This window comes from Bos taurus, chromosome 9 (assembly GCF_002263795.3).
Source record: "Bos taurus isolate L1 Dominette 01449 registration number 42190680 breed Hereford chromosome 9, ARS-UCD2.0, whole genome shotgun sequence".
Lineage (NCBI taxonomy): Eukaryota > Metazoa > Chordata > Mammalia > Artiodactyla > Bovidae > Bos > Bos taurus.
This window is the reverse complement of record NC_037336.1, coordinates 91,031,595-91,054,473: the sequence shown is the minus strand read 5'-3', so window position 1 is coordinate 91,054,473 and position 22,879 is coordinate 91,031,595. Positions and strand designations below refer to the sequence as shown.

At 39.2% G+C, this 22,879-nt stretch overlaps 1 protein-coding gene across 10 annotated transcripts in view; it reads left to right on the top strand.

Moving 5' to 3' along the window:
- The window catches only part of IPCEF1 (interaction protein for cytohesin exchange factors 1), a 167,893-nt gene that overhangs the window by 5,299 nt on the left and 139,715 nt on the right, over positions 1–22,879 (top strand). For 5 of the 10 annotated variants that reach the window (XM_010808704.4, XM_005211067.5, XM_059889960.1 and 2 more), the window contains exons 2-3: positions 4,512–4,871; positions 5,092–5,202. The exons of 3 other annotated variants lie outside the window; for them this stretch is intronic. The gene's annotated coding sequence lies outside the window, so the exon portion shown is untranslated. Of the gene's footprint in view, positions 1–4,427; positions 4,872–5,091; positions 5,203–22,879 lie in introns of all 10 variants that reach the window. 2 more of the 10 variants (XM_059889954.1, XM_059889955.1) reach the window with 2 other exon arrangements.

Below are 22,879 nucleotides of genomic sequence, written 5' to 3'. Positions count from 1 at the left end.
ATTATTGGCAGACAAAGAGGCAAAAAAAAAAAAAAAACACCTACAAATATCAGCAAAAAACAGATTTCTTAAGCTGACATGGGAGTTGAAATAGAAGGCATTGAAATGTGAAAAGTTAACAAGTTTAAACTCATCCCAAATTGCTAGAGTATGGAAGAACTCTTAAAAAATTTCTGAATAAAAAATGACCACTTCTTTAGCAAAAACTGAAATTTAGATTAGGGATGAAAGAACTAAACCAAACAGTGAACCTTCTGCCCAGTTGTAAAACCCAGGGAAACCCAGTCAGTATGCAGTGCAAATTGAACTAGAAGTAGCAACGTGGTAGGCTTTGGAACAGATGGTCCATAGCATTTACTGAATGTTCATGTGTGGAGTTGAATACAACTCCAAAGATATTGGATACAAGATATTGAATACAAACCAAAGATATTGTCGAACAAGGCACTGTAATCAACACATTTATTTTCACATGAACAATTGTCAAAGCAATCTCTTTTCAAAACAGTCCTGGGAAATACTAAGAGCACTGCTGTTATGTCCATGAAGTTGAAGCTTCAAGAGTTAAAATACCCTAAAAGCACTCAGCTAGGCAGGTACGGAGACAGGATTCAAGCCCAGATCTTTGTGCATTTCTGAGCCTGTGGCCTAACTACCAGTGTACATGACATTGCATTGATTTCATTTGCATTCAATATTTTCTTATATAAGTAGTGAACTGAGGCCAAGAATTGGGAGACCAAGGAGGAGTATGAGCAGATTCACTTCCTGCTTTGAAATCTCCTTAACTGACATTCCTTTCTATTTCTTGGTTGAAGAGTTAATGGAAAAGAATTTTTCTTTTTGGTGAGGGCACTCCCTGTGTCCTGACCTGACTGCATGTATGTGGTTGTCAATGTAGCTACTTCTTGGTGGTTGTGTTTAGTTGCCGAGTCATGTCCGACTCTTGCGACCCCATGGATGGCAGCCCACCAGCCTCCTTTGTCCATGGCAAGAATACTGCAGTGGGTTGCCATTAGGCTGACCTAAAGGGTTACTTTGCCACAAAGGTCCGTCTAGTCAAGGCTATGATTTTTCCAGTGGTCATGTATGGATGTGAGAGCTGGACTGTGAAGAAAGCTGAGTGCCAAAGAATTGATGCTTTTGAACTGTGGTGTTGGAGAAGACTCTTGCGAGTCCCTTGGACTGCAAGGAGATCCAACCAGTCCATCCTAAAGGAGATCAGTCTTGGGTGTTCATTGGGAGGACTGATGCTGAAGCTGAAACTCCAATACTTTGGCCACCTCATGCGAAGAGTTGACTCATTGAAAAAGAGGGACTGGGGGCAGGAGGAGAAGGGGACGACAGAGGATGAGATGGCTGGATGGCATCACTGACTCAGTGGACATGAGTTTGGGTAAACTCCAGGAATTGGTGAAAGACAGGGAGGCCTGGCATGCTATGATTCATGGGTTTGCAAAGAGTCAAACATGACTGAGTGACTGAACTGAACTGAAAGGATTACGTAGGGAGTACTTCTCAACCAAATGGAACCAAAGGAGTCTGGAGATCCAGTGGGCTTCATGACTTTCAGAACCATCCTTGGATAGTCTGTGACTTCAGTCAAGAGACATAACCCTTGACCATCACAAGCGTCCCTCCTGTTGCTCTTTTGTAACAATGTCCTATTTAATTTGAAAAATCCAGTTTCTTTGTTGAGTGTCAGTGCACCCATAGTGATGATACTACATGTTAGGCCTTGTTTATTAGTGGGAACAGCACAGATGAAGAGGTTAGGAGGCCTGAGTATTCTGCCTGTGGCAGTACAAAGGTTGTGTGCTACCAAGCAAGGCCTTTAACTTCTCTGCACTTTAGTTTTCTCATCCATAAAACCTGAGATAAAAATACCTATCCAGTTTTGTTGTGTGGACCAAATGCAATTAAGTGGAAATGCTTTGAAGCAAATGAAAACATTATAAACCAATGGGGCCTTCTGTCTTGGCTCAGATTTTATTATCTTACCATGTAGAGACTCAGTTGATATATAAGAGCTTTACAGGCAAAAGAGGATTGGATGAAAGATAGTAGTGGGTGTTATGAGTTAAACTGTGCCTCCTCCCCCAAGGGAAAAAACCTGCTAAAATTCTAACCTCCAGTACCTCAGAGTGTGGTCATATTTGGAAATGGAGGAGTTGTGGATGTAATTAAGTTAAAGTCATAATGAAAGGAGCCCAGATCCAAGCAGACTGATGTCCTTGTAAGAAGAAAGCCTTGTGAAGCCAGAGGTAGCTTGGGAGAAAGCCATGTGATGAGGCAGACAGAGATCCGAGTGTAGCTGCAAGCCAGTGGTCACCAAGGAATGGCCAGCCCTCCAGATGCCTTGGGGAAGGTGAGGAGGAATTTTCCCCTGTGGGTTTTATGGTGAGTGTGGCCTTGATGACACCTTGATTTCAGACATCTGGTCTCCAGGGTTATGAGAGAGCAAGTTTCTGTTGTTTTAAGCCACTCAGCTTGTGGTCTTTTGTAACTATAGCCCTAGGAAACTAAAGGGAGTAAAGAGTAAGAGTCATAAACTCATCTAATTGCTGGCAAGTGCTTCGAGGGGCCAAATCCAGCATGACTCATTTCTCTGACTTTAACCGGTGGCACTGGGCCTCAAACAGTAGATCCACTTCATCACTGAATGGGAATGAATACAGACACTGAACAATGGGACACATTAACAGAATGGAAATTAGGCTATTGTGAAATCTGTAAAAGAGCCTCCTTTCATGAGTTGAGTCTAGTTGGGGATTCCAGATTATTATACTGTTGTGGTCATCTACTAGATATGGAACATGAGTGTCCGTTTGAGAGGATGTTTATTTCCTCAAGCTGTACAGTGAAAGAAAAGTTCAAATATTCTGAACTGGAAAATGATGCGATGTGATGGTGTTTTGGTCCAGACATAAAAACTCAAGACTTCAATCTAAACATATAGCGAAGAGAGACTTCCCAAGTCATCGACGTTGGGTCATTTTAGTTCTTTCATCTATGATTGTTGATCCCTTTGATACATAAGGACTTCCCTGGTGGCTCAGACGGTAAAGTGTCTGTCTACAATGTGAGAGACCTGGGTTTGATCCCTGGGTTGGGAAGATTCCCTAGAGAAGGAAATGGCAACCCACTCCAGTACTTCTTGCCTTGAAAATCCCATGGACGGAGGAGCTTGGTGCAGGCTATCCATGGGGTTGCAAAGAGTCGGGCACGACTGAGCGACTTCACTTTCACACATAAAATTAGTTTGGTATCGCATAGCTGTTTTAATGGCAGCATAAACAGCCAGGGTTTTAAGTATATTCTTGGGTTTTTCTGCAACTTAAGAATCTCTTACTTCCTCTTTTCAGTCAGTCCAGTTTAAATTACCCTAATCCCGATTACCATAATTATCCCTAGCAGGACAACATTCTTATAGCAGGAAAACATTACTGTAGGTTGGCTAGTTCATTTAATCTATTCAAAACTAAAAATACCTTTTTGTTCCTCCTCTTAATTTATTAACAATCAATTTTCTTTAGACTTGTTATTAATTTTAGGTAATTTCTTTCAAAATGCTCAATGGAAATTTGTGGCTGGTTAGATTCTTTCACATTGAACAAATTAGAATTTCTTTTTTTCCCCTGACTTTCACGAAGGGAAAAACTTCCTTAGGAGTTTGGTGTACTAATCTCTAATATTACCTAGGAGTAGAACATTTAACCATTTATAGACAAATTTTTATATCGATACCAAACATATCTAAAATAGGAAAATACAAGACCTCTCAGAAAAAAGGAAAGAAATGGAGACAGCTCAAAATTCTTCCCAGGAGTCTCAATTTAACATTATCCACTCCCACAGAATATAATTCGGTGTAAGGTGTCACTTCTCACCCAGAAGACACTTGGCTATACTAAGTCATGTTTGAAAGAGGAGACCTTTTATTCTTTTAAAAAAAACTGAGAAAATGACTGGGAACATGAAAACCATGCTTTTTATGGTTACGAAGCTACTTGTTTGTGATTATTCTGTTCGGATAACTCAGAGGATAAAGCCATATGGGGGATGTTTGCACTAGTTTTTCTGGTCTGATGACTACATGTTACCTCATCAACTTCTTGAAACTTCTGCAAGTTTAGCAAACTAATGGTTGTGCCAGGAACATTTAATTCATTCACTTGAAGTACAGGTCAGTTATAACAACTTTGTTCTTTCTACCTGTTAAAAGCCTAAGGCAAATTACGCCAAAGGCCTTATTTGCTGATTCCTTGTTGAACCATGAATCCAAGCCTCTCTTATGATCCTGATAAAATAGGCAAAGAATTGTTCTCACTCATGAATGTAAATATTAATCATATAATATGATGAAAAGGCCATGTTTGAATATTTAACATTCACCAAGAGCCTTTTGGATATCTCATGTTTTCCAGGGGTTTTACTGCAAGAGAACAGACATGATCATCTTGTAAGTTCCCTTATCATCATGTGAATTAACATTATCTTTCCCTGGTTAGAGTCAACTACAGCCATTCTGTCAAAGAGAAGGCTCTGAACTTGAACTCTCTTGGTGAAACTTGGCCAGGATTTTCCAGCTCAAGCTGCATTTCACCCTGGAACACAAGCCACTGAGCTCCCTGGACTTGAATTTTCAACTTGATTAACCAACTGGAACCTTTTTTGCGTAGGCAACAGGGACTTAGAGGGAATTGTCGGGCAGGGTTGGAGGTACGCAGTAGGCACAATTTATTTTGTGGACGCTCACCAGCATTCCAGAGTGAAGTACAGATCAGTTGCCTTGACAAGAACATCAGATCCCCAGCTATCCTGTCCTGAGAAGCCATCAAGAGGAGAGAGATCCCAGACCACTTAGCGGAGTAAGTGAGCAGAGCAAGCAAGGCTCAGCTATTCCTTCGGAAGGGACTTGCTTTTCAGTTTGGTGTTCCTGGGAGCAGCAGAGTCCTAGACGTGGGGTCGTTTCCACTTTGCATTAAACACTTACTCCTCTGTGATCTATGTTGGGTGTGGGTTAGCAAGAGTCTCCTCTCAGTCCCGGATGGAGTTCAGATACTGAGCATTGCCGTCTGTTCCCCACAGCCTCATGTTTCTTACCATGGACCTGGGCCTTTTGCCAATGGATGGAAGCCCCTGGCCAGTGAGGTCTCCTCTACAGTGTTTAGAACTTCCTGGGCAGTGAGCGCCACTGAGGTGAGCTTTGGAGTGAAGCCAGAAAATAGGGTTCGTGAGGGCTCCTTGTTTCCAACTGCTGTTTCTCAGGCAGGCTGCATTGGTTCCCACGTTCCCAGCTGTGTGATTGGCACTACTGTTATCACTAAGAGTTAACGTGTACTTGCTGCCTCCCAGGGAAGGTGTTAAAGGCAGTATAATCCTTGTCTAATTTTCTCAATCGAATCACTCTGGAAAGTGCTACCTCCCCTTCACCTGATGAAGAAACAGGTTCAGAGAGTTTAAGAACTTGGCTCAAGGTCACGCAGAAAGTAGTGTAGGCGGGAGCCCAACCCCAACAAAGCCCAACCTTTGATTCTGGCACCAGAATTTAACATATGGCTGCCTTGAGGGAAGAGGGAAAAGGATGCCACGAGATTTCTTATTTTTAGATAAGGCTGATTTGTGCTTCTTGCCCTCTCCTCTCATCCCCAGGCTGGAGTATATGTCATCGAACTCCATTTAGGCCAGAGGATGCTTGTTTGGGTGAAGAATATAATGTCAGGAGTGCTTGTCACCGATTTGCCCAAGTGCTGAGGAATATCTTATTTCTAAAGACATTTCCAGATCATAGCTGAGGAGGCTTGGGACAAAGCCTCATTCAAATTGGAAAGGGGAACAAAATAGACATTAAAAGTTAGGCAGGCAGGATTTTGAGGTGTGTTTGAATAGTCTCCTTTCATGGTTTCTATTTATTATAAGACCAGAAGAAGTTCTTGAGAAAAAAAGATTTGTAAATACCAAATTAGATAAAAGGATAGTATAAAAGATTTCTTTAGGCAAATACTTTGCATTCAACCTCATGCTAAATTTATATTATCAACTATCATGCTATTTACTGCTTGTTTTTAAAATACTTATTTTTTTAGCATACATATAATGCATCTTGATTGTCAAAATGCAAATAAACAAGGAAAAGATAAATATTTCCCATTTTCCTACCATATTGAACTAAACATAGTTAACATTTTGGTGCAAAAATTTCAATACTTTGTCCTTTTTCTTTATATGTGTGTGTATTTGAAAAAAAAAAGAGATACAACTATACTCTGACATATTAAAATTATATTTCTATTACATTACATGTGTTTAGAATTGAATGCTCAATATTCTCTGGTTGTTCTTATATTCTTTTGAGAGTTCATGGAGAGCTGATCAAAACAAATAAACTTGGTTGGGTATAATTTTTAAAAATCATTAAGCTCTCTTCCCCCCTCATTTAGGGGTTAATTTTGCTTTGTCGAATCACACTTGTATTGATATTTTCTAGGACAAGGTAGCTTTGTTGTCTAAAACTTCTCTTCCTAGACTTCTCTTCTTAGTTATTCATGCAAGAAACACTGTCTTCTTTTCCTCTACCTGTTCACCCAATCAGTAGCCCCCAGGAAATCTTGGCTGTGCCCTATTTTTTTTCTTTACCCTTACTCCCAGGTTTCTGGGCCTCTTTTTCAGGATTAGCTGGGCATATTGGACTAATCCCTCTGCTGAACCCTACCAATCGCCTTGCCTCTCAGAATGTGTCCTGCTTCCTGGTATAAAGCAGAGAGTCTCTGACTTTTTTGCTTCCTTGAATGCCTTGCGTGGTCTGGGGCTTTGAGTAAATATGACAAAGACTTGGGTTTAGCAATCTTTTTTATCATGCCATCATTTCCAGTGAACAGTCTGCTCCCTGTTCTCTTGGAGAGCCTAGCGAAAGTAAAGTGAAGTGAAAGTGAGAGAGTCACTCAGTTCTGTCTGACTTCTTTGTGACCCCATGGACTATATAGCCATGTCAGACTCCTCTGTCCATGGAATTCTCCAGGCAAGAATACTGGAGTGGGTAGACACATTCCCGTCTCCAGGGGATCTTCTCGACCCAGGGCTCAAACATGAGTCTCCTGAATTGCAGGCAGATTCTTTACCGTCTGAGTCACTGAAGTTTCACCGATTGACATTTCAGTGTCCATATTTTATAAGTGGGAAAGTTGGAAGCTGTTTACTCAAAAAATGTTCTTCCACCCTTTTGTTTGTTTTTGTTTTATTTTTTGGGAAGGAGACCTCCTTCTAAATCCTAAATGCCTCTTCATGTGGAACCTCTGAGCTATGATGTCTACAATCACCCAAGGGTGCTTGTGCACATTTTCTTAGATCGACTTTGTGCTGTGTGCAGGGAAGATAGTAATGGACCCATGGAGGAAACTGAGGCTCAGAATGGTGAAGTGACTTGTCCAAGGTTGCGAAGAGTTGGACACGACTGAACGACTGAACTGAACTGAACTGAACTGAGGCTCTAATCTAGTCTACTGCTTCTTATAGGATGTTTCTGCCTCTGGAGCATCCTATTGCTTTATCAGTCAGTTGTCTCTACTGATTTATCATTTAGGTAAAGTTTGATTTCAAGCCTAATTATCTTCTGCTCCTCACTGTGTCCTAGCCTGGGTCATCCCATTGAGCAAGTATCCTTAGCTTATATTGAATGTTTCGGAAGGCCTCTCCCCACCTGTGTTGGAGGCCTGATGTCAGTGCCTACTGCATAGGATCAGACACCAAACCTATTTTGGCTCAGAGGGACCGTGGACTCCATTTGGTCTCCATTGATCACTTTATGGATAGGGAATGGAGGTCCAAAGAGCTTTTGTGATTTCTCAAGTGTGAGCAGCTCGTTAGAGGTAACGCTCAGTTCACTGCTTAGGTTTCCTGACTCCCAGACTCTCCACTGTTAAATCTGGGTTAACATGAACACATTCTTGGAAAGGAAAAGTCTTTCAGTCGTTATGAGTTACAGTGCCATTGTGTGAATTAGCCGGTTCCGACTGGGAGCTAGTTTTGGTTGCCAAACCGTTTGGCTCATCTGTCCCACAACTTCAAGCTGATAAACACTTAGTCTAGACCCTCTAAATGTCAACTGCCCGGCAACAAAGACTGCAGCATTTATTCTTGAAGATTCGTTCAGCGTTTTTTCTGATTTAAAATGTTTTTCAGTACAATGCGGTATTGTTCTGTGTGTGTGAAGATGGTAGATTTCCCTCATTTCATCCTTCCTCTCTCCTAATCCTCATCTCTCTCAAGGCTGTGCCTGTACAAGGCACTAAGGTTGAGTCTGTGACTGATAAGACATCTAAGCAAACTGGCTCATTTGAGGAGCCAACCCATGACTTGAGTTTCAGTAACACTCCAAAGGCCGTCGGAAAAGGAAGTCGATCTGGGTTTGGGCACTTTGGATGAGAGACAAGCCTGTATTTCCACAGGGCAGCAGCTAATGCTGGCTTTTTCATTAGAAGAAATTTCTTTCAAGTCTTTCCAATCATGATCCCCTCCAGGGCACCCCCCACCAGACCTGCTTCAAGATCAGGTGAACATGGAGATGTTGTAAGGTTTTGGGGGAAACCTCCTGATTACACAGATCTTTACTGATAATTTTTCTTTACCTTGTAATGTGCTTTTTTTTTTTTTTTTTTAACAGAGCCCCTACCCAATCTCCCTTTCTGTCCTCGGGCTCTCTTATTAAGTGACAGCTTCTCTTGGGCTCGGAGGGTTATTTGTGCTGACTTTGTGCCTAGTGGTTTCCTCAGTGATTTAGCAAGCTGCACAGATGGGGCTGGGGGAGGGCGCCCAGCTGGCAGAGAAGACGTGGCAATTCAAGCAGAACTGGAGACAAAATACTTGAGTCTCCAGTTCTGTTTGCCAAGGGAGAGAAATCTCTTCAAAGTTTTCAAGGTGTTTTTTTTTTTAATCAAAAAGTTCTTAAGCACACCCTTAAACAAAATGACCAGTTTTAGCTTCTTGATAAGCTTAGATTCTCAGATAAATATTTGTCACTCACAGGCTTTCACCAGAAGGTGAATTTGCCTCATAAAAAGTTATCAAATGTTAGGTCAAGTGTCTGCCTCATAAAGTATGAAAATGTCATGGTCCCTGATTTTTCAGTCACGTACGTCCTGCGTGCTTGCTAAGTCGCTTCAGTCATGCCCGACTCTTTGCCACCCTATGGACTGCAGCCTTCCATGGGTTTCTCCAGGTGGAGTGGCTTGCCATTTTTCTCCTCCAGGGGATCTTTCCGACCCAAGGATCAAACCAACTTCTCTTATGTCTCCTGCACTGGCAGGCGGATTCTTTGTCACTAGCACCATCTGGGAAGCCCGTGTTTGTTCTGCATGTGAATTAAGGAAATTGTAGCGGGATTTTGTTGGTGACAACATCGCCTTTAAAAAAAAAAAGGAAACAAAGAATTCTTTCATTAAGGTTCACCTTTAGCTGGTAGACTGTTTCAGTCCAGGAAGCTTTGAAAGCAAGGCGTAACAATAAAAGTCAAGAGCTAACAGAACTTTGGAAGGCTTGGATCCATGTCTGAACATACTTGTAAGAGAAAATTCTTGGATTCGTTTTAACATTTAATCCAATAAAACTTTCTTGGGCAAAGTGTTAGCTGAAAGAGAGGCTGTAATTTTAAAAGTCCCATTGGTATTCTGTTAACAGGAAGGTTGTTTCCCATCCTATTTTATTTTGAGGAAGTGGTTTGAACTGGATCTCTTTTGTTCCATGCTTAAAAAAAAGAGAGATTGCATTTGTTGTTATTGGTTATTCCTGTGCTCTCTCAGAGAGGATTATCCTTAAGAGGAAATAATCTGGTAGGTAGTATTGAATTTCAGTTGTTTTAAGCACACACATGTTCAGTCTTCACTTTCTTCTTACCAGGGGACCAAGAGTGAGCTCCTTGTGACAGAGGTATGTTATGCTGTAATTCTTACCAATAGAGGCTGGAAGTAGCTGTGAGCTAATAAGAAATATGACAACATGACTTCCTAGGGCCAGGAAGTACCCCAGAGTTTGCTGAGAGGAAAGCAACGATTAAAAATGGAAACGTGTCCTGCTTTGAGAACAGATGATAATTTCCTCTGATGGCAGGAAATCTATTTATTAACATAGAGAAGAAAGAAAGAAACAGAGGCTCAGAGTTAAGCACAATTCTTCCTTGAAGAATTTTTTTAGAGGACTAATTTGCTAACAGGTGCTGTTACTCTCCAACGTGGGGAAAATTTTTAATTGTGGGGAAACTTAATATGCAGCTTTTTCCAGTTTATTGGCCAAGAAATCCCTTTATGACCAAACACTGAGCAAGCCTTGTGCTCATCCACTATATTTTAGAATATTGGTCTTTAGCTACTCCATCCTTTAACTAAAATATACATTTTTAATAAGTGAAGCAAATTCTTAACAGCTGTAATTTTACATTTTGTTGGCATAGTTGTTCTATATCTAGAGAAAAAGACATAGAGATACAATGGAAATGAAAACTTAGGCCACTGGTGAAAATTTTGTGTGTATGAATGATAGTAAAAGTCTTTGGGATGCTTTTAGTCCTGAATCTTCGTGACATAGTTTAGGTTTGAATTCTAAAATAATGAATAATAAGCAATAAGGGAGTGAGAGGCTTCTACACTCTCAATAGATAAATTGTAAAACAGAGGTTAGAAATGTTTTGCTCCAAGGACAATGAAGTTTTGCTGCAGCTGCTAAGTTGCTTCAGTTGTGCCCGACTCTGTGCGACCCCATAGACGGCAGCCCACCAGGCTCCTCTGTCCCTGGGATTCTCCAGGCAAGAATACTGGAGTGGGTTGCCATTTCCTTCTCCACAATGAAGTTCTAAAATGGTATAAATACATATGGAGGTATGAATCATGTATCTCTTCTTGTTTCTTCTAACTTGACAAAGCCTATCCAAATTATGATGATGACAATTGTGTCAGTTCCACGGAATGCGTTTCTATAGATACTATTGTATGTAAGACTCAGTATATTCCCTTACATTGAGAAGGGCACATATCCAAAGAAAACATTTGTGAAGTTGCTGTCAAAAAATAACGACTGAACAGAATTCATTAGAGACTTTTATGGTTCTCCCCTCGGGACCATGTTAGAGCTGGGGACAGAGATTTATGTTGGTTTTCCATCACCTATATTCTTAGCATTTGAACAGTGACTGACACAAAGAAATATCTGTTGAATGTATTAATTTAGCTTTTTTAAATCAACTAGTTATTTTTCACTGAAAAGGTAATACAGACATCCATTTAAAAATTTAGACTTTATATAAAGCACACAGGATGGAAAGTTATATTTACTACTCACACTGGATTTCCAGGCTTCCACTATAAAAGCAACCACCGTCACCAGTTTATACATTGTTCTAGAATATTCTATGCATATAGAACATACAGATGTATTTCAATACATATGGAAAGTATTTAAGCATAATGCATATATGTGTATATATAGATATGCATATACTACTACTAAGTCGCTTCAGTCGTGTCCGACTCTGCGACCCCATAGACGGCAGCCCACCAGGCTCCGCCATCCCTGGGATTCTCCAGGCAAGAACACTGAGTGGGTTGCCATTTCCTTCTCCAATGCATGAAAGTGGAAAGTGAAAGTGAAGTCGCTCAGTCGTGTCCGACTCTTCGAGACCCCATGGACTGCAGCCTACCAGGCTCCTCTGTCCATGGGATTTTCCAGGCAAGAGTTCTGGAGTGGGGTGCCATTGCCTTCTCCAATGCATATAGATATGTATTTAGTTATTTAGCACGGATAGAGGTGTACTACATAGATCATGCTACATCTTAAACTTTTTTCACTTAAATACTCTTAATGACGTATATTTTAAGAATTGCTTTCCAATAACTGAGCATTCATATAACATTTCCATTTTGCTTTTCATTTCTTTATGATTGAGGTTGTCTTTTTATTTGTTGCAAAGCTTTCGTGCTTGTTTTCTATGAACCGCCTCTAAGTTCTTTTTTAATTTTTCTATTGGTTTAATGGTCTTTTATAACTGATTTGTAAGAGGTCTTTTTACATTAAAAGAATGAGCTCATTGTCACATGTGTTGAAATATTTTTCCCAGTTGATCATTTGTCTTTTGACTTTGCATGTTATTTTTTTCTGTGCAGAAAAAAACTTTTATGTCATCACATTCACTAATCTTTTTGGAATCTGGGTTTTGTGTATTGTTTAGAAAAACTTTCTCATCTCCAGAAGGAAATAAATTCTCCTATACCTACTTTTAATAGTTTTGTTATTTTATTTTATGCATTCAAAATTTTTATTTACCTGAAAGTTACATTGGTGAAACAGCTTTTTAAGATGTTTTCCACACAGCTACTCAGTTGACTAAGTCATATTGCTAAATTTTAGCATATGGACTTTGTGACCCCATGGACTTTAGCCCTCCAGGCTCCCCTGTCCATGGAGTTCTCCAGGCAAGAATACTGGACTGGGTAGCCATTCTTTTCCACAGGGATCTTCATGACCCAGGGATCAAACCCAGCTCTCCTGCATTGTAGGTAGATTCTTTACCATCTAAGTCACCAGGGAAGTTCCAAACATTTATTAAAAAAAATTAACATTGTTATTATGGAAAATGCCCAACATATAAAAGTATATGAGGAAGATGACCTGATAAGCAAGATTTTGACATTATTGACCATATCTAAGACTGGAAATGTTTATTTCTTTTCTTTAACATTTTCAGCTACATAAATAAGAATTAACAAAGATGTTTATTTAAACTGATTTCCTGCATTTTCCCCATGAAAATAAAACAAAACAATTCATCTTCATTAGGAAGACATTAGGAAAATTTTTCGTAATTTTTAAATGCCAAATAGGATGATTGCAGGGAACAAAATATCAAACAGTATTGTATAATTCCATTTCCATGCTTTCTATCTTTCTGTTATTTTGTGCTCCATGATTCTGGGGATGCCTACAATTACCTGAAAAGTCTGACTTACTAACAAATTGCACTGATTTTCCAAGAGTCTCACTGGATTTCTGATCTTTCTTCAGTATATATATGAATAAAAGCTATTTCTTAGAAAACAGTACATCTTAGCATATTTTGTTATTTTGTGTTTCTGGTAATATTTTGATTTTTATGTTATTCATTTTTCTATATACACCTAGAAGGCAATGGCAACCCACTCCAGTACTTTTGCCTGGAAAATCCCATGGAGGAGCCTGGTAGGCTGCAGTCCATGGGGTTGCTAGAGTCGGACACGACTGAGTGACTTCACTTTCACTTTTCACTTTCATTCCTTGGAGAAGGAAATGGCAACCCACTCAGTGTTCTTGCCTGGAGAATCCCAGGGACGGGGAAGCCTGGTGGGCTGCCGTCTATGGGGTCGCACAGAATCGGACATGACTGAAGCGACTTAGCAGAGCAGAGCAGAGCTAGATTTAGTGGACGGAAGGCATAATCAGTATCAAATGAGTTACATTAAAATATAATCATTGTCAGAGAATAACACAAGCCACTGACTTGGGGAAAATATTTACAAAAGGCATATCTGATAAAGTACTACAACCCCATATATACAAGGAACTCTTAAAATTCAACAAGTAGAAAACAAACAATGTGATTAAAAAATTAGCAAAATATCTGAACATATACCTTACCAAAGATACAGATGACAAATGTGTATGAAGATACTCAACATCTTATCTTGTTAGGGAAATGCAAATTAAGACAGGGAGATACGTCTACACATCCATCTGAATGGTCAAAATCCCAAAGCACTGCCAACACCAAATACCTGTGAGGATCTGGAGCAACAGGAATTCTCATACATTGCCGATGAGAATGCAAAATATGGACAGCCAGTTTTGGAAGTCAGTTTGTCAGTCTCTTACTAAACTGAAATATTCGTATCATATTATCCTTCAGTTGCACTCCTTGGATTTTACCTGAAGGAGTTGAAAACTTATATCCATGTAAAAACCTCAATACATGTTTATAGCAACTTTATTCACAATTGCCAAAACTTGGAATCAACTAAGATGTCTTTAACAGGGGAATGGATGCATAAACTATGGTTCATCCAGATAATGGAATATTATTTGATGCTGAAAAGAAATGAGCTATCAAGTCATGAAAAGACATTGAGGCTTCTGAAGTGAATTTTAGTAAGTGAAAGAAGCCAATCTGAGATTACATGCTATATGATTCCAACTATACTGTATCCTGGAAAAGGCTCAAGGAGCATTTCACATAAATGAGATCATGTTACTGCTCTGTTTATAATCCTCCATTTGAATGTATTTCACACAACTGACTGAGCCTATAAAGACACATGTGGTCTGGCCCCACTTACCTCTGATTTTGCCTTTTAATTCCCTCTCACTCATTCTGTTCCTAGCTACACTGGCCTTCTTTCCGTTTCTTAAATTTATGGACACTAATTTCATACTCGGATGTTAGGAAAGAAAAAAAAACCAGCTTTGTTGAGGTACGTGTGCTGTGTTGTGCTCAGTCGCTCAGTCGTGTCCGACTCTTGGAGGCCCCCTGGACTGTAGCCCGCCAGGCTCCTCTGTCCATGGGATTCTTCAGGCAAGCACACTGGGGTGGGTTGCCATGTCCTTCTCCAGGGGATCTTCCTGATGCAGGGGTTGAACCTGCATCTCTTGTGTCTCCTGCATTGGCAGGCAGATTCTTACCACTGTTCTACCTGGGAAGCCCTTTATTGAGGAGTGATTGATGTTTAATAAATGGCACAATTTAAAGTGTGCAGTTTGGTAAGTTTTAACATATATCTACACCAATGAAACTGTCATCACAATCAAGAAAATGTAATCCCTCTCACCAGCCCTTCCTTATTTTCCACATCCTCAGGTAACCACTGATCTGCTTTATATTATAGATTATTTTACATTTTCTAGAATTTTATCTTTTTTGTCTGACTTATTTTTCACTCATCATAATTATTTTGAGACATTGCTCTTATTACCATGTATTAATATTCAATTTTATTTATTTTTATAATGGATCAATATTCTGTTGCGGCCTTCCCTGGTAGTGCAGATGGTAAAGAATCTGCCTGCAGGTCAGGAGACCAGGGTTCAAACCCTGGGTCAGGAAGATCCTCTGGAGAAGGGAATGGCTATCCACTCCAGTATTCCTGCCTGGAGAATCCCATGAACAGAGGAGCCTGGTGGGCTACAGTCCATGAAGCTGCAGAGTCAGACACAACTGGGTAACCAACACTTCCACATTTCACTTTCAATATTTCATTGAGTGGGTATACCACAATTTTGTTTATCCATTTACTTATTGATATATATTTAGGTTGTTTCCAGTGTTTGGCTATTTCAAATAAAGCTGCTATATACATTTGTGTACATATCTTTGAACATACATATACTTTCATTTCTCTTGGATAAGTATCCAGGAGTAGAATGGCTGGGGTGTAGGTGGTGTATGTTTAACTTTTAAAGAAACTACTGGTTTTCCGAAGTGATTGGACCATTTTTTATATTCCCACCAGTAATGTAAGAGCATTCTGTTTGCTCCATTTCTACATTGAGGCCTAGTGAGACCAATATTTTTAACTTTAGCCATTCTATTAGGTATGTAGGGGAAACACTGTGTTTTTAATTTTCGTTTCCCTAATGAGTAATAGCACTGAACATCTTTGCAAATGCTTAGTTGACCTCTGTCTTCTTTTGTGAAGTTTCTGTTCACATCTTTTGCCCATTTTTAAAATTGGGTTGTTTTACTGAGTTTTGAGATGTCTTTAAATATTCTGAATATGAACATTTCATCACATATAGTTTGTCATTTTATTCCCTTAAAAATGTCTTTCGAGAAATAGAAGTTATTTTAATAAAAGCTCCTATCTTTTCCTCTACAAATTTTATACTTTCAGGTTTTACCTTTAGGTGTATGATTCACTTTGAGTCAGTTTTGTATACAGAGAAAGATATGAATCAAATATGTTTTTTTTTTTCTTTTTTGCACCTAGATATTCAATTGTTCCATCACCATTTGTTGAAAAGATTATGCTTTCTCTGTTGAGCTGCTTATGCAGTTTTATCAAAAATCAATTGACCGTATATTTGTAGATTTATTTTTGGACTTGCTGCTTTTTTCCATTGATCTATTTGCCATGCTTCATGTCATACTATACTGTCTTGATTACTTTAGCTTTACAATGAATCCACACTAGGTGAGTAACTCGTATTGTTATAAAGTTGTTTTGTCTTTTTTAGCTCCTTTGCATTTAATAAAAATAATAGAGTCAGTTTATCAGTTAAAAAAATTCTGCTGGAATTTTGATTGGGTGTGATTTGAATTGATAAATCAATTCAAAGAGAATTAACATCTTAACAATATTGAGTCTTCTGACTCTTGAATAAGGCATATCTTTCCATTTCTTTAGATCTTTAATTCTCCTCGCCATATTTTTTGCATTTTATTGTTAAGTCTTTCACATCTTTTGTTAGATTTATCCCTATTTTGAGTGCACGTCCTTCTACTCTGCCATCTTGAACAAATGTCCTCCCCCATTTTATATTTTTTGATGCTATTATAAATGTCATTAGTTTATAATTTATTTCCATTTCCAGTTTTTATTGTTAGAACATAGATACAAAATTTATACTTTATATTTACCTTCTATCCCACCTTTTGATAATTCAGTTAGTTCTAAGAGCTTTTCTGTTTGTTTTAATTTCCATAGGATTTCCTTTCAAAATGTTCATGCCATCTGCAAATGAAGAGTTTTTCTTTTTCCCTTCCATTCTGTAGAATTTGTTTAAAATTTTTTCTTGCCCCATTGCACTGGGTAGCTTCTTGAGTACAATGGTGAATAGAAGTGGTGAGAATGTTTCTTTCCTCACCTTGTTCCTGATCTTTTCATGATGTGAGCTTGAGTTTTTGGTGCACACACTTTCTGTATCTATTGAGATGATCATGAGATTTTCTCCTATTATTCTGTTTATATGGTGATATATATTGATTGCTTTTCAATTGTTAAGCCTGGGATAAACTTCCCACAGTCATAATATAATATACTTTCTATATGTAACTGAATTCAACTTGCCAGTATTTTATTAAGAATTTTTACATCTGTGTTCATGAGGGGTACTGGTCTACAATTTTCTTTTCTTATAATGTCTCTGTTAGTTTTTCATATCTGAGTTCTGCTGCCTTCTTTAAAAGAGTTGGGAAATATTCCCTTCTCTACTTCCTGGAAAGTTTTAAAAGGCTTTTTGGGTCGTTTTGATCCTCATCATGTTTTAATTCTTCAAAAGTTAAAAAAAATTAAATGTATGTAGTATCTTTTTTATTGAAATATTTATCTAGTATGTAATGAAAGTTCATGGATAAAAAAGTTGGATCATCTGTGTGCTTAGTTGCTCAGTCATGACCGACTCTTGCGACCCCATAGACTGTAGCCTGCCAGGTTCCTCTATCCATGGGATTTTCCAAGCAAGAATACTGGATCATCTATAGGTTTTATTTATTCACATATTGTAATTCTTTACCTTCTTCTAAAGCTAGCATAAATATTTAAAGTGTAGAAATGCCAAACCAAAGCCAACACGTACATATATGTGTTTCACGTGTATTATTTTATTAACATATAATATGCCAAAGCCTTTGACTGTGTGGATCACAATAAACTGTGAAAAATTCTGAAAGAGATGGCAATACCAGACCACCGGACCTGCCTCTTGAGAAATCTGTATGCAGGTCAGGAAACAACAGTTAGAACTGGACATGGCACAACAGACTGGTTCCAAATAGGAAAAGGAGTACGTCAAGGCTGTATATTGTCACCCTGCTTATTGAACTTCTATGTAGAGTACATCATGAGAAACGCTGGACTGGAAGAAACACAAGCTGGAATCAAGATTGCCAGGAGAAATATCAATAACCTCAGATATGCAGATGACACCACCCTTATGGCAGAAAGTGAAGAGGAACTAGAAAGCCTCTTTATGAAGGTGAAAGTGGAGAGTGAAAAAGTTGGCTTAAAGCTCAACATTCAGAAAATGAAGATCATGGCATCGGGTCCCATCACTTCATGGGAAATAGATAGGGAAACAGTGGAAACAGTGTCAGACTTTATTTTTTTGGGCTCCAAAATCACTACAGATGGTGACTGCAGCCATGAAATTAAAAGACACTTACTCCTTGGAAGGAAAGTTATGACCAACCTAGATAGCATATTCAAAAGCAGGGATATTACTTTGCCAACAAAGGTCCGTCTAGTCAAGGCTATGGTTTTTCCTATGGTCATGTATGGATGTGAGAGTTGGACTGTGATGAAGGCTGAGTGCCGAAGAATTGATGCTTTTGAACTGTGGTGATGGAGAAGACTCTTGAGAGTCCCTTGGACTGCAAGGAGATCCAACCAGTCCATTCTGAAGGAGATCAGGCCTGGGATTTCTTTGGAAGGAATAATGCTAAAGCTGAAACTCCAGTACTTTGGCCCTCATGCGAAGAGTTGACTCATTGGAAAAGACTCTGATGCTGGGAGGGATTGGGGTCAGGAGGAGAAGGGGACGACAGAGGATAAGATGGCTGGATGGCATCACTGATTCGATAGACGTGAGTCTGAGTGAACTCTGGGAGTTGGTGATGGACAGGGAGGCCTGGAGTGCTGCGATTCATGGGGTCCCAAAGAGTCGGACGTGACCGAGCGACTGAACTGAACTGAACTGAATATGTAAATATGTATATTTGTTTGTTTGAGGAAATATATTCTAAGAGGTGCTCTGAGTATATACTGTGATTTCTGGATTTGAGCAACTTTTCATATTATTTCTTAACAGAATGTCTAAAAATAGTATGTCTACTATTACACTTTTAAATCAGTGTGACAGGAATTAAGAATATTAAGGATTATTTAAATTCTCAGATGCACCAAAAGCTTTATTAGCTGGATGTTCCAGGCTTCTTGAAAATAAAGCTTTTCCTCGGGGCTGTTGAGGTCAATTATATTCATTTTAGTCTCATCTCTCTCTTTTTTTTAAATCTCCCTTTTTTCATTCAATCACTTTCCTTCCAGAGTGAAATGAGCTATTAAATGGCCAAAAGATAATCACGAAAAATAAAAGAAAGAAAAATCAAGATCTTTAGTCAGACACAATTTGGAAATATAAGTCCCAAATCTCTGAAAACAGTTATTCTTTTTATTTTTGCTTCTTGACTACATATGAACTGAGGTTTGCTTCCAGGCTTTATAGTGCACTCGAGAGTTTTTGTTTTTGTTCTTTTTATCTTGCTTTGTTATTGCTTATGATAACACATGAATAAAAGTGAGAAATATTTCTGGGTTAAAACCCTAAACAATAGAATGATAATCAGATAGGATCAATTTATTCTAACTTAGTGTTCTAAAGAGTATGCTCTCATGATTTAACTGTGCCTTATATTTCTGGAAAAGTGTATGAACTTAAAATATGTTTGACTTTAAAAAATAAAGCAGGGAAGAATTAGAAGACATGTTTGTGTTGTGGTTTGAAATTTGGGGTACCTAGGAATGATTACCTCTTGAAAGCGAAGAATTTTCTCTCGCCTTTTTTTTTTTTTTTTAATTTGGAAAACTCATGCTTGAAGTTGTGCACTGGGAACATGAAACAGGCTTCAGACAGGTTTGAATCATCAGAGGCTTTATTCAGATGAAGCCTTGCTAATCTTGGGGTTACCACTGAAGCCAGTTGTTGTTTGGGGGGCTTTTTAACAAGATATTTTTGCCTTCATATCTCAACTTAATTTTGTGCTTCTCATTCACAGATTAAAAAAAGACATGATGCATACTTTGATTAAGCTTGGGAAGTAATGATTGATAGCAAGAGAGGACCCTGAAGCCAGAGGAACGGAATTAAGGAATCAGAGACAGGCCATCTTATTTCTATTTTCTTTATGCAGAAATGTCTCAAGATGAGATTAGAAACAATGTTTTGCACAAATATATTTTAAAAATGTTTAGCAGGCACATTTTCCAGTCATGTTATGATGAGAAACAGATGTAGATGCTGTTAAATCATGTCAAATGTGAACTGCCTGTGTACCCCATGTATATGTGTAAATATTTAACTAGAAAACCAGTCACATGAGAATGACTCTGGAGAAATCTTGGAAGAAGGAAGCCACAAATTATAGGTCTGAAATTTACCATGCAAGGCTTAGGAGTCCAGATAAGTAAAACCAAATGAAGAGACAGAAAGTTGTATAAATAGTTCATGTTTTTTTGGGAGGGGGAGGAAAAAGAAAGGATTAGGGAGAGTTTTAAAATACTTCAATGACAGGCAGTACATTTAATTATAACCAGAGTGCTAAGAATCATATGATTGGAATTCAGTTATATACTTGAATCTAGAGTATATTACTTACCAACTCACATAGGAAAAATTACTATGGACTTTTAGCTTATCCACTGTTAGTTTCTAAAGTCACTGTATAAGGCAAAAGTCATACATTCAGCCTTATCCCTGACAGTCTTCCTGGAAGGCACTCAATTGGAGACAGAGAGTTCTACTAACACAGCTAGTAGATCTGTTGAAACAGAACTCCATATTTCTGTAGGTTCTGGATGATGAAGTTCATGGGCCAGAATGGGGCAGGGGAAGGTAATTACTGATTTCAGAAGCATGTTGTATGGAAAAGTAGAAATGAAAACAAAATTGCAGCTTCCATTGCACCCATAATCTTGAGTTTACACTTCTTGAGAGGAAGAGTGAAATGAATTTGCTAAATTTTGTTTATTTATTTTTTTAAGATGAAAAAATATAATTTTATGTATTTTTGTTTTTGGCTGTGCTGGGTCTTCGTTGCTGCTCCGACCTCCTCTTGTTGCAGTGAGCAGGGGCTACTTCTCTCATTGCGGTGTTCGGGCTTCTCACTGCAGTGACCTCTCGTTGTGGTGGAGCACAGCTTGTCGAGCACACGGGCTTCAGTAGCTGTGGTTCCCACTCTGGAGCACAGGCTCAGTCGTTGTGGCACATGAGCTCAGTGGCTCTGTGGCATGTGGGATCCGTGCGGATCAGGGATTGAACCTGTGTCTCTTGCGTTGGCAGGTGGATTCTTTACCACTGAACCACCAGGGAAGCCACGTTTTTTGTATGTGGAGCATTTTGAAGTCTTTATTGAATTTGTTACTATCTTGTTTCTGTTTTATGTTTTGGTTACTTGGCTCTGAGGCTTGTGGCATATTACTAGCTCCCTGACCAGGAATTGAACCTGAACCCGCTGCCTTGAAAAGGAAAGTCTTAACCACTGGACCACCAGGGAAGTCCCTGAATTTTCCCCATTTTATTACTTTATTTGTTTTCAGGTTTAATTTTCATTTCATCAAAATAATATTGTCTAATTATCTCCTGAGCTTTAGGTTATTTGATCAAAGTATTGTCCCCACGTAGTGAAATGTGCAGCTCAGAAGGGTTAGTTAGAGTTCTGTGAGTTTTAACAGATGCATGTTTTCACGTAACCCACACTGTTAACCAAGATATGAAGTATTTCCCTTGTGCCCCATGACAATCAATCCCTCATCCTCTCCTCTCCCCAGAGACAACCATGGCTCTGATTTCTTTCCCTGTAGATTACTTTTGTCTGTTCCAGAACTTCTTGTCAATGGCATCGAATGACATGCTCCCTTAGGAATGTGGATCCTTCTATTCATCACAGTATGTGATGTGTGCATTAATTTTTGCTGTTTTATGTATTGGTAATAGTTCACTCCATTTGCTGCTCTCTATTCTATCAAATGAGTACATCCCAATTTGTTACAAATGGAGGTTTGTACCCTTGGCCACCTTCACCCATACCCCCTCTTCCCACTGGCACTGCCTTTGCTGCCCCCTTCCCCTTCCTTCCCTCACCTCTGGCAACCACCAATACGTTCTCTGTATCTGTGGGCTTTTTTTTTTTTAAGAGTTTCTTTTACTATTCCACATGTATGTGAGAACATGTAATATTTTTCTTTCTCTAACTTATTTAACTTGGCAAAATGCCCTTTAAGTCCATCCATGCTGTCATAAACGGCAGAATTTTCTTTTTTATGGCCAAGTAATATTCCATTGTGTGAGTGTACACACACACACACACATGCACACAGTTGACCCTTAAACAACATGGGTTTAACTGCACAAGTCCACTTATGTGCAGATTTTTTTCCATAAGTACATGGAGTACTACATGATCCAAGGTTGGTTGAACCTGAGAGGTGTATCAGTTCAGTTCAGTTCAGTTCAGTCACTCAGTCATGTCCGACTCTTTGCAATCCCATGAACCGCAGCACGCCAGGCCTCCCTGTCCATCACCAACTCCCAGAGTTTACTCAAACCCATGTCTATTGAGTCAGTAATGCCATCCAACCATCTCATCCTCTGTCATCCCCTTCTCCTCTTGCCTTCAACCTTTCCCAGCCTCAGAGTCTTTTCCAATAAGTCAGCTCTTCTCATCAGGTGGCCAAAGTATTGGAGTTTCAGCTTCAACATCAGTCCTTCCAATGAACACCCAGGACTGATCTCCTTTAGGATGGACTGGTCGGATCTCCTTGCAGTCCAAGGGACTCTCAAGAATCTTCTCCAGTACCACAGTTCAAAAGTATCAATTCTTCAGCACTCAGCTTTCTTCACAGTCCAACTCTCACATCCACACATGACTACTGGAAAAACCATAGCTTTGACTAGATGGACCTTTGTTGACAAAGTACTGTCTCTGCTTTTGAATATGCTGTCTAGGTTGGTCATAACTTTGCTTCCAAGGAGTAAGCGTCTTTTAATTTCATGGCTGCAGTCACCATCTGCAGTGATTTTCGAGCCCCCCAAAATATACAGAGAGTTAACTAGGAGACTTGAGCATGTGGGGATTTTGGTATCCTCCCCTGGCTGG